This window comes from Agelaius phoeniceus, chromosome 2 (genome assembly GCF_051311805.1).
Source record: "Agelaius phoeniceus isolate bAgePho1 chromosome 2, bAgePho1.hap1, whole genome shotgun sequence".
Taxonomy (NCBI): Eukaryota; Metazoa; Chordata; class Aves; order Passeriformes; family Icteridae; genus Agelaius; species Agelaius phoeniceus.
The window spans coordinates 62,087,692-62,101,388 of record NC_135266.1 but is presented as its reverse complement, the minus strand read 5'-3'; the positions used below and the strand labels follow the sequence as shown (position 1 = coordinate 62,101,388).

The window sequence follows — 13,697 nt, the reverse complement described above, 5'->3', positions numbered from 1 at the left end:
AGCATTTGATGACAGTAATTGTGCCTTATAATTGGTACACAAGCAGGCCAGCTGAGGACACAGCTTAAACTACACTCTAGGTGAAAAAATAAAAGCTGAAACAGTGCTATCAAAGCTAGTTGATAGTTCAAAGCAAAACTTTCTTATTTTTAAGTTTTTTCACTTAGTACTTGTTAGGATCTCACTGTGGTTTAACTCTAGTTGAAAACTAAGCCACACACAGTCAGTCATTCGCTCTCTCCCCATCGGGATAGGGAAGAGAATCAGAAGAGTCAGAGTGAGAGAGGTTGTGTGTTGAGATAAAGACAGCTCAACAGGCAAAGCAAAAGCCACACACAAGGAAAGAGAAACAAGGAATCTATTCACCACTTCCTGTGGTCAGGCAGGTGTTCAGCCATCCCCAGGAAAGCAGGGCTCCACCATGTGTAATGATAACTTGGGAAGACAAACACCATTAGTCCAAATGCCCCTCCCTGTCTCCTTCCCCCAGCTATATGTGCTGAGCATGATGCCATATGGTCTAGGATATTCCTTTGGTCAGCTGGGGTCAGCTGTCCCTGCTGTGCCCTCTCACAACTTCCTGTGCACCCCTAGCCCTCTTGTTTGTGTGGTGGGGTGGGAGGCAGAAAAGGCCCTGACTCAGTGTCAGCCCTGCTCACCTGTAACAAAAACATCTCTGTGTTATCAACGCTGTTTTGGTCACAAATCCAAACTGTAGCCCCGCAGGAGCTACCAGAAGAAAATGAACTATCCCATCCAAAGCCAACACAGACCTTTCTACATGTTATTTTCCTAGAACTAGTGTTGGAAGACTTTTGCTCCTGAAGGAACAAGGCTGGAGAAAAGCAACTGCACCCTGCTACCTCAGCATACCTGTAATGCAGCTGGTATTTCTCAAATCTCTTCAAGTACATTTAGTTTTTCTTCAAGGTGGCTTTAAATTACCTGTTTCAAACCACATTGTTTAAATCTAATTTATGGGAGCCAAAGGCACGTCTAAGCAATCACTGTCACCTCTCCTTCCTGGTGCCTAAATACATAATGCCACTTCATGAGATAAAGTCTCCAGTATCCATGCTGACCCAAGGTGCTCCTGACACATAAAACCTGTCCTTGCCCCTGTCCCCATGTGTGGCACTGCAGTCCCCCAGCTCCCTGGCACACTTTGCACAACACTAAATTGAACTGAGGAACTGATCTGGCTTAAGGAACATCTGCCAAAACCCTTCCCCCTCGTCCTGTTTTTTAATCTGGACCAATTCTCCAGTCTGACCCTGGTGCTAATTGAGCTGACAGGGAAAAATCCCTTGGAGGATGAGGGGTGAAAAGGTGAGAGAGTAAGAAAAGTCTTCACCTCATCCTGTTGCTGTGGTCTCCATCCCATCTGCTGTCAGACACCACACTGGGAGAGGTCACCCCAAACCTTTCAACTTTACTGAGTCTCTGCTTCAGCAGAAGTGATCTCAGGAGAATCTCTATCAGGCCATGACTACTGGGGGGATGTCAGCCAGTGGTAAGGAAGATGTGGTGAGTGCTCGGGAAAGAATAAAGCGGGTGTTGGATGAAATAGTATTTTAAATAAGAAAACCAGTGGGAACCATGTAAACACCCACCCTTTTAGTGGATGCACCTGTGTGATGAAGAAAGTGCAAGCCATTCAGATCAATGCAGGCTCTGTTGTGCTGTCAGGCACAGTGTCACAGGTGCATCAGCTGGGTGACTTGCTTGGGTTTTTTTTCCTCTTCAACAAACTGTAATTTTATGTATATACATATGTATTAATACAGGGCAAGCCAAACCATGACCACAAACACCCTTTTCACATGCTCTCTGCCAAGAAATCCACCCTGAGCTGCACATGAAGCCTTGCCCCTAGGAATTCTCTCTGTACAGACAAGCAGTTTACAGCCCATGACCCCAAACCATCAGCAGATGCCATTGTTATTGCCCTCAGTGTTTGTCTGCATCCCAAGGGTATATAAACTTCACTTTCCATACCCACCCCTGTTTTAAATAGTAATAGGTCATCCCAGAAGCATGTTTACTTCCTTGTCATTTTTGGACTTAAGTATAGAGCAGCCCAAATTGCTTGAGACTTAACATTTTCTAATTAACCAGTGGGAAACAGTGGAAGAGCTTTGCAAAGTACAGTGCACAGCTAAACTGAATGATCACCCTTGAGTTTAAGCATGGGAATGTGGATACCCACCATTGCCACCCACAAGACTTTTTTATCCTTTCTTTCTCCATTTGTGCAGGCTTTAAAAACTTCTGGTGAGTAAGATTTCTTGTAGAAGTTCAGATGTTTTCCTTTATGTAGGCATAACTTCATTGCACTGTGATGGTAGTTATTGGGATAAACTTCTAGAAGGAGAGCGAGGAGGGAGAGGGCTTTTCTTGTCTTAGGTAAAGGGAGCATCATTAAAGTCAGACAGAGAAATAGAAGGCTACTAATTAACTGGAGGAATTTATCCTGCTTAGAGATACTAGCAAAAATACAGCTCAGGGTTTTATCCCATCCTTGGACTCTTTTCTCCATTTTGTCCAAGTCTCATTTAATCATTCATGACTCTTTGGTGATTTCAAACTCTTTAAAAATGTTCATTTAAGATAGTTTTGTCTGCTCTGATTATCCTGGACATCATTCCTCTACAAAGATGTTGCTGCATTGCTTCTGGTCAGCGAAGAGCTAAGACACCTGTGGCAAGGTGGGAGCAGCACCTGTGCAGGAGCCTCCAGCTGTTGCCCTTTGAGCAGAGTGGAGAGGGAAACCTTCTGGAGATGCATCCAGGACTCATGCAGTGGACAAACCCCCCAGTCACTGGAAGAATCCAATTTCTCCAGTTCACCAGCTGCTGAACAGGTACAGGGGGAAAGCTTGTCTTTGTGGGCAAGAAGGACAGGGTGTCCCCAAAGCCCCACCTACACCACACAGAGCCTGCTCCTGCTGCTTCAGAGGTGGGCTTGGCAGAGCCCCTGGTCTGTCCTGAGTGTCATGTAGGGGTTACCATGCTGCTAAAGGAGACAGGTTTCTGACATATTATCTTTTAAGTAGAGGCATCTGGAGGTTATGACATGGAGGAACTGACCAGACTGAGTTCCTTGTATTACCTTGGCTGGTATATTATGTAAGGGAGGCAGAGTGTCCTCACATTATTATTATTATTATTCTAATTGTTGTAATTAAAGAATATTGTGCTTTTAATTTGTACAGTTCCTTCCTCAGCATTGTTTGATACGAATAGATGATAACAGGCTGGTTATTGTGAGTTATTAATAACATATTGTTTTCTCACCATATGCCCAGGAGACAGAGCAGTGACTGGGGCTGCTGTGTCCTAGGTGTCCCTTCCTGCACTCACTGAGTGGCTCATTGATCTCTCTTTGCCTCCCAAGACCTCTCTTCAGTTTGGACCTACTGCTTACCATTCCCTTTGCCCCCACCCCTGGTGCCCTTTGTGTTTGAGGGATTCTGGAGAAAGCAAGAACAGTTTGCTCTGCCTTCTCCCATACCTCTTGCATTTGCATGGAGTGGATGCTCTGGTCTGTTTTTAATTTCCGTGATTCTACAGTGCTTTTGAATCCAAGGTGCTAAATATAGATCTAACCCATAATAGCCAGTCTCTTTTTCATCTGTCTTATGATGTTATTTTCTGCTTTTATCGTTTAAGCCTAATGGATTTACATTATTAGGAGCTCTCCAGTGTGTGTACAAAGTGGTTATGACCAAGACAAATGCCTCCAAAGTTTCCAGGAAATTTTTTTCTGAAAAAAAGCAAGAAAAAGGTGACTCTTCCTTGGCTCTGCAGGAAGAGGATTGGTGCAGTGTAGGCACCTTCTATCTCCCCTTTATACTGCAAAACCTGTGTGTGCCCTGTGGGCAGGGGAAGCACTTCCAGCACACTGCCTAGAAAAATGACTCTCTGGAGAAAAATCAGCAGACACCATGAAAAGTGCTGGCTCAGACACCTTGTGTTGGCTGACTCCTACCAAAATTAGTTCTGGATAAGCCAGTACATCTGTAGTCAGAACAAACTATTCCTTTTTCTTCCTATTCCTAACACAGCCATGCCCCAAAAAAATACAAGCCAGGAAAACGTTTGGGGAAACAATTAAGGAGCACGAAGGGAAAAGAATATCCAGACAAATATGGAGCCATTTGAGACAAATATGAAGTCATGTGTAATAAACAGCTTGAATTTATAGGGGCTGAAGCAAGCCAAACACAAGTGATGGCTTTTTGGGGCTGAGCTGCCCTAGCAAACCAAGGAAGGAATGTGGTGGATAGAAGAGGCTAGGCTCACAGAGAGAGACATGAAGACCACTAAGGACAAATCCAGAGCCACAGCTGTGCCTTTCCAAGCCTAACTGATACCAGTGGCCTAAGCCAGCAGCTGGAGAGGAGTGGGGTATAGAGGAGAATTGGTCATTTCACTTCATCTCTGTGCAAGTATCTTCTCCTCTGGCCATACAAGAGGCGTATGAGAGAGGACTTCTGTGTGATCTGGGGATACATCCTTGATGAGCTTGGTTGGGGTTAGGGTCTCTTTGTGCAAGAGTCCAAGCAGCAGCTCTCAAGACTCCCCACTCCATGTCAAGGTATGGACATGGAAGACTGACCTCTCCAGGAGAAATAAAGGCTGGAATCTGCATGAACACCTACCCTGGGCACAGTGAACTTCTCTTTACTTGGAGAAGCTCACCATGCTTAGCATGAATATTGAAGTGCTACTGAAAAGGGCACTTTTAAAATGAAAAGCACAGTAGCATGCCACAGATCTCAGTGTGAATACTTTCTTGCTTTCAGGTGCTTCTCAAGGGAAACATGTACTGGTTTGGGGAAAGCTGTGTCTTCAGTACCACCGTTGGTCAGGGTCCCTCCAGTCATTCACTTTGCACTACTAATAGTTCAGCTGGGGTTGTCTTTAAAAAGCAAGTAGGCTTTAAAATAACCTTCAGGTACAGCTATGAGTGTAGTTCAGTCCAGGCTTTGCTCCTAGTAGGCACCAGGATGAGAGACCAAGCCTGGCTAAGCACTCCAGCACTAAACCAGCACTCTGTGCATCTTGAAATATGACATTATGTCCATAAGGTATGCTCAGCTGTGGCTGAGAAAGACTGCAAGGAAGCTATTTGGCATAGTCACACTCTAGTTTGCTGCTGGAAGCATTGCTTTTCATGGTGCTGTCCAGAAGACCAGAGGAGAAATCTGTTGCTGCTGGAAATGGCAGTAGTGCTGTAGGTCTTGGTTGCTGCCAGCAGAACAGATGGCCCAGGAGTGGTGCAGGGCTGGCTGCTGCACCCATCCAGAAAGTGCACAGTGCAAAGCAGGACCAAGCTGGTTCCCACTGTAGCCTGGCAAAGGAGGAAAGGTATGCTGTGTAGGGAGGGAGCAGGTGTTTACTTTGAGTGTGCCAATGACCATGTACCTCAGTGGGTGGGGAAGTTCAAATATGACAGTTCTAGTTAAACTTAATTTTCCTAGCATGAAATGCCAGAGCACTGATGCACATGGCCAAAGGGTTGTTCACCTGGTGAAATAGATTCTTCTACATTGCTCCAGACAGTCCTGGAACCAGCTAATGGTGTCTCTCCTGCTTCTGAAATCTTGTGCTGTTCCTAGTATTGAAAAAATTAATCCTGAATATTCATAAAGTGATAATTTAACATGCATTAGAAGCAATGCAGAGGCTGGAAATCAATGCCAAAAAAAAGAGAGACAGAAGATGAGGTGAGAACATGGGCAAGAAACAAAAATGGTATGATGTCCTATGAGTACATGAATTCAGTGACAGAGGGCAGACTGTGCCCTCCAGACCAGTGCTCTGAACTCCAGTCCCCAGAGCCTGCAGGGGCGAGTGTGCGCAAGAGCAGGGACTGAATGCTGTGTCCATCTCACATCTTCTGTGAGCCCTCTGCTCAGCCAGGGGCAGAGTGTACTGTGTACTGTGTGTGTACTGGAAAACAGAAAATGGTCAGGGAGGAGCCTGGACACTGTCTCACATTCATTCATTCATACTCTGTCCTTTCAATTACAGACACAGTTCAGCTTGCATTCTTCCAGGCAATGGATCAGCATGGACTAGCATGTGTCATCATGGTTTGCAGATGGTTAACCCACTCCCAACACTGGTCTGGGCTGGAGAGGACTCAGCTTTGAGGAATACTTGAATCTGTCCTGTACCATCCCAACCACTAAAACCTGACTGACAAAGCCCTAAATCTGATCATCTTTTAGCTCCTCTTGACTTGCCCTCCTCCTGGCTAGTAATGCCTCTTTTGAGGCCAACTGTGAATTATCTGCCAGAGGGAAGTTCTTAAAAAGCTTTATGCTGAAGTAGTCCACCTTATGTTCTGCATTAGGCAGGCTTTATTCCTCCCTAGCTCAGCGTTACACCAGCAGAAGTTGGATTAGACTTGTATTTCTTGGCTAAACAATGACTAAAGGAAGCACGATAACTATCTACAAGTATTTGATGGGTGTAAACTCCAGTGAGGAAGAGGAATTGTTTAGTGTGGTTAAAGGACTTTCATGGCTAAGAGCAATTAGATTAAATTGAACAAAGCAAAACATAAACTGAATAACCTTTGTAATGCTAGCAGGCTGCAAGGGCAGCTCCCAGGGGACGTGGTGGAAGCAGTGATGTCTGGCTCGGCTGAAACGTCATGGGGAGCAGAGCAGCATTTACGTGATGGACCTTGGAACACCATCCCATGAACAGCGTGTCAACTTTCCCTGCGTGCCCACACCCACACCGCCCTGTGTCTGCGGGAGCACACGCCCCGATGAGTAAGGAGGGAAAAGGGGGTCAGGGTGGTTCAGCATCTGCCTTCAGCTGATTTGTCCCCTTCTTTTAGTGTAATATGTTGCCCTAAACAATAAGTTTTCATTCTGCTGACAGTGATTCTGATCTTGTGACTGTCAAGGGAGAGCTTACGCTTCCACTTTCCATATTGAGTCATGAGTAAGCTTTCCTTAGTACTTCAGAAGGACAGGGCTCGAGCTCTAGTTATCTTATGCTTGCTAATAACCTTGGGGTATCACATACCTACATGGATGCCATCAGCATTCCCTTCAGGTTACACCTCTCTCAGCTGGCAGGATAGGGTATAGGATGATCAAATCTGTACAAGAAGGGAATAAACAAGAGTGCACTGTTCATCTGAAAAATATACTGGTGGCCCCTTATTCACTGCTGGGAAAATAAGCTAGCTCTCCTACATGTGAGAAGCAGTATGTCATAATCCCATCTTGCCCCTTTTCTCTGGAAACCAAACACAGACCAGGCAATCCCATCCATCAGGAGTTTCTGATGGAGGTCGTGAACTGACCTGAGCACTGAAAATGAATGTCAGTGACTCAAGCAGTGCTGTCTTTCAAAAACCTACAGACTCAGGGTGAAAGAAACAAGGGGATATGTGATATTTGATGAGTCTGGATGCTTTCCCCTAGCATGATTGTTTCTCTGCCTAATTACACAGACACAATAGCAAAGAAATTAGATAAGCCAGGTAAGGCTTGTTGTGGATGTCCTGGTCATCTAGGACACAAGAACGTTATTAACCTGACATGACTTGTAAACAAACTATCCTGTTTTTAAAACAGCATATTGCTTCCAAGTTGCAGGTTATCTGTTCTGAAAGAACACCACTTAATGGGTTATCTTCTCCTTTAATCGGGCACACTTGTTGACATATCATTAAGTCCCACTTAGCACAAGTGTGAGAAGCCTGCTGTTAAAAGCTGCAAGCAGATAGCCAAGGAAGACAGACACATCCTCCCATGACACTTGCAAAGAAAGCCCTGATCTGTTCATAAAAGGTCAGGAAGGGAGAAAGGAATTCAAAAGCCTTAAAAAACAGCCTGGGCTGTAGTCTTGAGTAGTGCGTCATCACAAGTTTTCTTCTCCTGAGGGAGTAATTCTTCAGATGTTTTATGTGCCCCTTGCTGGTGTCTCTCCATGTTTTCTTCAGCAGCAATTTGTCTGTTTCTGCATTTATTGAGCCTTCTTTTTTTAAACAGAGGCAGAGATAATAGACATCTGTGCATATGGGAGAGACTGAAAGGGTTAACACCACCTCCCTTGCATATTCACTGCCTAAATGCTAACACCATCTTGTTAGGTGTGCACATTATGGACCATGCAACAGAACAGTCATGGAACTGCTGCAGAGTCCCTGCTGTGCTGATACATTCTTCTTCCCAAATCTGGTTGGCTACAAATGGCTCAGATAATATGTTTTTTTCTGCACAGGCATGGAATACCACTCCTGGTGTCTTCATTAAAAATAGTGTGCTTGAGGATAATTTCCCATCCTGGCCAAGATATTTTTTTCATATAAGAGGCTGGCATGCTTGTGGTGATGTTCAGAAAAGATGAATTCTCCTTCTCATGTACCTGCTCTATTTTCAGTTTCAAATAAAGACATGTACATTGTATGGGAAGAGGAAGAGAGGGTGAGAGAGGGGTGGCAGGGTTTCTGTCACCTCACAGGACCATGTAGGTGATTTCTTACCATTATCAGTGGGTGATCTCAAAGCCCCTGATGAATGCATGTTTAACCTGTGTCACAAAAAGCTGCAATCCCTGAGCAGTCTCTGCTGGCTTGGAAACTAGCAGTGCCCATTCTCCTGGGATTTGCAGCCTTGGCTTCACAAATTCAGGAGGTTCAGAGCTCATGAACTGGGTTTAACAACAGATGAGGATGACCCTGAACAACTCTAAGTATGTAGTGACCCCATTAGAGGGAGGTCAATGTTCCATCATAAGCCAATGCAGGTTTCACAAATCTCTTTTTCAATAGCACTCAATTTAAATTGTATGTTACCATGTCCTCTTTCCTCTGTGTTGAGGAGTACAGTCCTGGAAATCTAATATATACTAACACATGAATTCCGTGAGAAAAAAAATTGAGAAAAGACAACTGCGCTGTCTTCAGAGAGTTGTGTGTGATATGGACCTTAAGTGTTACAGATGGTGTCCATGGTATTGAGAGCAGCTTGACAAGTTCATTCTATGTAAATTGCAGTATCCTCTCAAAGATACTCATTGCAGGTTAGTCCATGCATCAGCTTCTTCTCACACTGATCCTCACAGAATTGCCTTTTCTCTTTTCCTGGCTCTTGTGTCTTCCAGTAGAAAATCAGTATGCAGCCAAAGAGATAATTTTGCTAGGCTAGAAGTCCCAAATGGTGTTTTTAACATATAATTAGATTTTCTTTTCAAGAGTACATCTCCTAAGGTAGCTGAGGACATGACTACCAGAAATGTCACCTGGCCATGTGCCAGCTATGGAGCACATCTTTTAGCCTCACCTGGAATGATCTTTCTTTCAGGACAGGACAGCTCATCCTGCCTGAGCAAATGCCAGAAGTTCAGAAGAATCATGGAACAGATAAGGATGGAAGGGACCAGACTTCCTCTCTGGTCCACTGGGTCAGAGGTTCCTGAGGGTTTGCCTTGGCAGTGAGGACTGAAACAAAAAAGACATGCAGTATCTCAGCCTTCTCTGCAACCTCTGTTCCTGTTCCTTTCAGCAGAGGACACATATTTTCCTTAGAATTCCTCTTGTTATTGAGGTATTTGAAGATATCCTGGACATGCTTAGCAAGATTAAATTCCAAATGAACCTTGGGCTTCCTACCTGCATTTCTGCATACTCTAACAACATCCTGATATTCATCCCAGGTGGGTGGTCCCTGCTTCCACCTCACATATCTCCTGCTTATGTCTGGGTTTTGACAGCAGTTCCTTGCTCATCCATGCAGGTCTCCTCCCTCTTTTGCTTGACTTCTTGCCACCGGGAATGTCTTGTAGGCACTTCCTGGGCTTCATGCACCTAGTTGAAGTATTCCTACTTGAGCCTTGTCTGGCTACAAACAAGAAAAGTCCCATGTCCCCCTTTTAAGGGTAAGAAGAGGCTCAGGTTCAAAAACACCCTGCAGTGTATCCACAAAACCTGAGGCAGCATGCCAATGCTTGAGTCCAACCAGCTCCCCTCCTTACTTTAAACACTATTTATTTGTTTTACCTAATGATGCAACGTGTATGAGTTGGCCCTGGCACTCCTCTTTTCCCAGGGCAGGGACTCCCCTGCTAGGGCATTGTCATTTCCTGGCCTGCCTGCTGTCTCTCTTGGCAGCTCTGTGAGCCTTGCCTTTCTGCACAGAGGTCAGTGAGCATGTCAGAAAGCCATCAGCCCCAAATTCAGACTCTGGTGCTTAGGATTGCATTGAAGGCTGTGGAGATGCTTCTGAGGTGATGGGGGATGAGAATCCAGTTTCCTCCACGTGGGGGGCGGAGCTTATTGTGTGCCCCGTTTGAAGGAGACAGGTAGGCTGTGAGGAACCTCTTCTTTGAGAGCAACCTCAAGGAGAAAGTCTGGGGTGTTAGTTGCTGAAAATCTGGGCATGACCTGGCAATGTACACTTGCAGCCCAGAAGGACAACCATGTCCTGGGCTGCATCCCAAGCAGTGTGAGGGATGGGATTCTGCCCCTCTGCTCTGTTCTTGTGAAATGCCACCTGGAGTGCTGCATCCAGCTCTGGGGAGCCTAACTGGATCTGGTGGTGTGAGTCCAGAAGAGGCCATGAATATGATCAGAGGGCTGGAGAACCTCTCCTGTGAAGACAAGGCAAGATGATCAGGGCTGTTCAGCCTGAAAGAAGAGGAGGCCCCGGGGACACCTTATGGAACCTTCCAGTCCCTAAAGGGGGCTACAGGACAGGGACTTTTTGCTATGGTTTGTACTGATAGGACAAGGGGGAATGGCTTTAAATGGAAAAGAGGGCCGGTTTGCATTAGATATTAGGAAGCAATTCTTTATTGTGAGCATGGTGAGACACTGGAACAGGCTGACCAGAGAAGCTGTGCATGCCCTGTCCCGGGAAGTGTTCAAGGCCAGGCTGGATGGGTCTCTGAGCAATGTGGTCTAGTGGAAGGTGTCCCTGCCCATGGCAGGGGGATTGGAGCCAGATGACCTTTAAGACCCCTTCCAACCAAACCCTTCAATTATTGTGTGATGTTTTCTGGCTGTTGGAGGCTTCACAGTGCTCAGTGTCACACATCCTGTTCCTTGGCTTTCCTTTTCCCTGCATCAGGAATTGAAAACTGTTATGCTGCACAGCAACTACCTCGTTACTGATTTTCCTTACATGGTGGTTTGACAAAGGGGTGCCTCAGTACAAAAGAGACATCTGTAAACTGGAGGAGATTCAGAAAACAATAATAAAAATCACAATTCTCTTGGAAATCCCTGTAAGGCAGCAATTTAGAGCCCAGCTACTAGCATGCTAGGACAGACCTCAAGTGAAATAAAAAGAAATTAACTTGTTAAGTATCTCTAAAGCAGGCATGTCAAAAGTATTATTTTCTGTATGCTGTATGTGCTTGTGTAAACAGCCTTTTCCACTTGGGGCTATGTCTCCATAATTATGTATTATTTGCAAGAAGAATGCAGAGCGTGAGGTGTGAATATGTTCCAAATGTGTCCGAACCCTGACCAGGCAAAGGCTGTGATTTTAGCTCACTTTAGGGAGAGGAGAACAATCCCATGTCTTTTGTTTATTCTTCTTGAGCTCTTTGTAACAATTGTACTTTTCACTGGAAGTGACTCACCTGGCAAAGAAGATAAGAAAACCAGATGAACCATTCAAGAAAAATATAGTGCTGGAAACTATTCTCCAAATTTAAGGCTTACAGTCCATCTGAAACCATACTCATATTCAGGCCCTTCAGGCTTCCCTAATTACTGAGAAGAGCTATCATTCTTTTCTAAATGTGGTGTCAGCATTTGTTACAAGCAATCAGCACAAAATTATTCAAAAACCTTCCTGTGACCTATAAACCTGCAATTTGATATGCCTCACCCAATTTTTATTCTGTAACAACTGAATTTTTTGCAGAGATTTTTATTGTAGAGACTCTTTAATCTACCAGGCAACACATAACAAGATCCCATGGCTGGAGGCTGAAGATAACAATGTTTCAGCTAGCAATAAGGTGCACACCTTAACAGCAATTAATTAAGCATTGAAATAAGTCCTGAGGGGGTATGACGAATTCATCACTTCTTGAAGTCTCTGAACTTCATCTTTCCAGACATCATGCTATACCTGAAAGAAAAAGTGTGGTCTTGGTACCGGCATTATAGGGAGGAGCAGTGTTACAGTATTTCTTAATGTCAGGGAGAAGTCATTTTCCACATCAAAACCTCCAGGTTTTTCTTTTTTCTTTTTTTTTTTTCTTTTTAACACACATAATGAAATTCATTCCTTCTCCAGTATCAACCAGTCTACTTCAGTGGAAATCAAGAGGCCACTGCCAACTTACACCACTAAATAAAGCCAAACTTTTAAAAACAGATATACAGCTAAATTTCAAGATGCCTACTGGGCTGTAGAGCAGAATTTTCAGTACAGTGCCGTCTGCTCCTTATTTTTAGTGAAGTCTCTCTTTCACTGTCAAGTCTTCCTTCTCTAGAATAATACATTGCTATTGAAATATTCAATGAGTCACTTTTAAATATCCCACAGGAACAACAGGACATTTATCTCATGCTGCAGAGCTGTATTTTAAAAATAATTATCTTAAAAAGAAAGCCCCATGCAACAACTGAGAAAAGCCCAAATGCCTTCTCCTTTCTGCTTCACAGAACTTTCTCTCCTTCTGCCTTTCTCTTTTCCTTTCTCATCCACTCTTCACCCACAGGGTTATGCTGAGGTGGCTACGAGGACGCCGGGCTGAGACGCTCTGTTTGCATTCCTCCATCGATTTGGGTTGGCCACTCTCCCCTGTGTAGGCTTGGCAATGGGAAAAAGTGACCTTGTGGCAAACTTGGGTGTGACCTTCTAGAACGGCAATAGCTCCCAGCATGACTGCCTGGTCTCCGAAATATTACTCCATGGAAAATTTGAGGCAGCTTATCCCATGTGTACTGACAAACTTAGGTTTATTTTAGGGGAGGAGAATGCATCTGTGGAGTTATCACAGCAGGGCTAACTCATGGAGTTGCCACATCCTGGCTCCCCTGCCTGGAACTTACCACGGAGCTCTACTCTGTGCCTTCTTTCTTTGTTAATGGTGGTGTGCCAAAGCCAGATGCTCGTTGTGAGACTTGGTGCTTCTGCTGCTGCAGCACCTCAGCAGCACCATCCATTGCTGCTGCTGCTCTGGCTGCCGTGGCTCTCTTGCTCTAGCTACTCCTTCAGCTCTGAAAAGGCAAAAGGAGCTTGGAGCTGTTCTTCAAAATGTCACCTTCAAAATAGCTGTGATGCTATTCAACACTTGTAAGAAGTGGTTAAGAAGGTAACTGCTGGATCTTGCAGCACTGCAGCTTTTTGCACCATGAGTGCTACTGTCAGAAGACTTCAGGTGTGTGGATTCAAATATATCCATTTTGGGACCAAACTAAATCTCTGTTTTCCTAAGGATAACATCCTGTACAAGGATTTTGACAGTAAGATTCACAGCTGAGTCAGAGGTTCTTGCAAAAGGGTCCTGACGCACCAAGGAAAGTTACAGAGCCTGCACCACCAATCATGAGCCAGACACAGCTCACAGAGCATCACTCTCTGTGACCCTGGGTGCTCCTCTGAACTGGGAGATATTCCCAGTTCAGGATATTAGATCCCTATATGGACTATTCCCTTAAGAGTTGGACTCAAAGATCCTTTTGAGTCCCTTCCAACTCAGGCT

The 13,697-nt window shown here is 44.8% G+C and overlaps 1 long non-coding RNA gene across 2 annotated transcripts in view; it reads right to left on the bottom strand.

The window, feature by feature from the left end:
• LOC143693467 (uncharacterized) overlaps positions 1 to 13,697 on the bottom strand; it is a 151,272-nt gene that overhangs the window by 21,888 nt on the left and 115,687 nt on the right. The window lies entirely within an intron of this gene.